At 42.0% G+C, this 3,052-nt stretch overlaps 1 long non-coding RNA gene across 1 annotated transcript; it reads right to left on the bottom strand.

Annotated features, from left to right (window-relative positions):
• Positions 1–1,887: 1,887 nt before the first annotated feature.
• Positions 1,888–2,969, bottom strand: LOC118477761. Its single transcript, XR_004858593.1, has 2 exons — positions 2,764–2,969; positions 1,888–2,316 (listed from the first exon to the last, which is right to left on the bottom strand). It is a non-coding gene; the product is annotated as an uncharacterized LOC118477761 (long non-coding RNA).
• Between the last annotated feature and the right edge of the window lie 83 nt (positions 2,970–3,052).

Genomic DNA, 3,052 nt, shown 5'->3' with positions numbered 1-3,052 from the left:
CGAAGCCTACTCTTATCGATTTTAGACCACCAAGCGATCTTTAACGTGCGCAACTTGCACAGGGGACCTCCGAGTTTTTTGCTCTTGTTCGAGAAGGCTAGGTGTATATATTTCCTAACATAAGGTCAGGGTGTGGCTGAAATACAGCAGTAAGAAGGAGCCAATGAATAGCAGTTGAAAACCTGCAGAAAGAGTCAGAATCCCAGAGGAGGGGGCAAAGGAGGTGAAGGGGTGTTGGCAGAAAGTGGAGACGAAAGCAGACGACAGAACACTGCTAGAGAGAAGGAAAGGAGGTGAAAGGAGACACTTTTAGAGAAGAAAATGTTTTCGTCGCTCTCAGGATTCGAACCCGGGACATTTGAATGAGAGGCGAACACCTTAACCTCTAGGCCACGAAAGCCCCCACGACTAAGTTGCCCACAGAACGGAAGGCCGGTGTCACAATAGTGTGATGAGACCTGTTTGTCGCGGGCTGGGAACTAGCGTTGGCCAGTGAATGTACTCTATAACAAACTGACATTATTCTGCTTGGCTTCATTACATTTGACCCGGAAGTCCTCATGGGGCCTAGCATATTTCGAAATAGTATATAATATTACTAGCTGGTCCCCCTTTCAATGAAAGGAATGATCGGTGCATTAACATCAACTTAAAGTCATTGGCCTACTATAATATTTACACGCTAATACTGGAATGGAGCAATAAATCTTGAGAGATGCAAAAAATTAGGAGGCCTTGGAGGCCTTGATTCCAAACTCTCCATACAACAGTGCGCACGGCTAGTGAACGGAAACCTCAATAGTTTACAATGGCGCTTTAGAAGTCGGACTTTCCCCCAAGAATAGATCTAAACGAAACTAAAGAAAAACTCAAAATGTAACTACAATGACGTCTGGCTCCTCAATTAAACTGTGCAGCCTTTAAATGATTTGCACCACCATTAATTTGGTCAAATTTGAAAGTTATGTGGTTCGGAAGTTTAAGGCAGCCAAAAGTGACGGACTTTCACAAATATAATATTATCGTGTTGAGATGGCAGGATGCAGTGGAATCAGGCACTCGTCACTTCTGGGGCTCAATATGGTGTTATTGGCACCATTTCAAACCTTGTTCGTTTGCCTTGCTTGTAATGACAAAATACCCACCTGGTTTTTTGTTTGTTGATTTTGTGTTCTGTACTATTATTTCGGTTACTTCATCCGACACGTACGTCGATCCAAATTATGTTGATAACGGCGTAAAAACTACTTATTTAAAAAAAAATAACTTAGTGTTTCTGAAATAAACATAGGGTAAGAAAGCTGCTCAAGCGAACTGAGCACAGGCATGTGTGTGTGTGTGTGTGTGTGTGTGTGTGTGTGTGAGTGTGAGTGTGTGTGTGTGTGTGTGTGTGTGTGTGTCTGTGTATGTGTTTGTGCCTGTGGGTGTGTGCATGAGTGTATGTGTGTGAGTGTGTGTGTTTGTGTGTATGAGTGTTTGTGTGTGTTGTATGTGTGTGTATGTGTGTGTATTTGTATGTGTGTGTGTTTTAGGGGTCGAGGTGTTGTTTTTTTAATCCGTGTTATTAGTCCTATTTCCTCGAGAAATACGTTGTTTTAATTCATCAAATCTTAAATCTTGAAGAAAAAGAAATCATAAAAAGATCATCACAATGTAGTCAAAGAGTTTGTTTCTCTCGCCTGAAAACAGTTGCTTTATGAGCCTAAAATAACAGCTCAAAAATACAACAACCGCCCAAGCGTATCTAAAACCAACCCCCCACCCAAACCAAACTAGGTTTTCCATTAGTGCAGACGACGCTTGGGTTAGCCAAAACAAACCAGGAAACAAGCAAATCAAAATAAATCAAAAAGCAAACAAAGCAAACAAAGCAACAAAGACTTGTAATTACCTTATGTGACGCTGACAGTGGACATTCCGTGAAAAACGGTGTTCCTCATGGTACCGGGAACCGTGGACGAGGCGACAGTCGCAAATTATACTCCATGTCGTCAGTCAGCTGAAATAACTCACGGTCTGTGCATGTTTAGCTGGTCCCAACACTCGCGCACTCAGACTTCGGCAATAACTGATCATCCAGGTAAACAGTTGGATAATTTGTTATCTTGTATAGTGTGTTATCCGTTTCCGATAGTACCTTCGAAAAGAGTCTATGAAGTATTTGCTTCTTTCAATAGACACTGTTCAATTAACATTATTCTAGGACTATTAGTATCTAAGAGTCAGAATCACAGAGGAGAACATATGTTTGCCAATATTTGGTTCCTTGTCAACATAACCAGTGCATACTTCTCCTAGTTAGCGAAACTGCGTTCACTTTCAGTATAAAAAAAGAAATCAAATGCACACATACAATACATTGCATTATCTCTCAAATTACTCCAGGAATTGTCTGCAAACTGAACTTGTAATCAAATAAAATTTTGTTTCTCATCGCAAAGCTGATACGGTAACCAGCTTTTACTTTAGTTTTAGGAAGGGTTTACGCGCTCGCAACTGCATAATAAGGTCTTATGAGCGCAAAGGGGTCGATGTCAACAAAGAAGTCCAAACGGGGAATCAGACTTACTCTGCTCACCTTTCTAGCCACGACAGCACAAATTTTAATAACCTGCTTTATAAAATACGTGAAATACTTAGAATACTCCTACCACTTTCTCCTCAAAGAATCGCGTAAGGTTTAAAATATTTAGATAATTAATTTCTTACGAGTTACGTAAGCATCAAATGTGTTGCGTGGCTTAACGCGAGCGCTGAGTTCACCTGTTTGGGGATACATTCATGAACTTCCCTCAGTGCAACCACCCGATAAGGCTAGGATCAGCCAGTCCCAGTTCCGCGGCCGGTGGATGGTTTCCCCAGGCAGCCATGAATATGCCAGAGAGCGGGGCACTGTCGTGTGAGTAGTTGAGTGAGTAGTTCTTCTACTTGCACCTGGGCCATCCCACAAACCATCTGTTCCGCTGCTTGTTTCTTTCTCTCTCTCTCTCTCTGTCTCTCTGTCAATCTCTCTGTCTCTCTCTCTCTTTCTCTCTCTCTCTCTCTCTCTCTG

Source organism: Aplysia californica, unplaced genomic scaffold, assembly GCF_000002075.1.
Source record: "Aplysia californica isolate F4 #8 unplaced genomic scaffold, AplCal3.0 scaffold00207, whole genome shotgun sequence".
In the NCBI taxonomy this organism is placed as follows: domain Eukaryota; kingdom Metazoa; phylum Mollusca; class Gastropoda; order Aplysiida; family Aplysiidae; genus Aplysia; species Aplysia californica.
The sequence above is the reverse complement of the archived record's forward strand: the minus strand, read 5'-3'. Positions and strand labels throughout refer to the sequence as shown.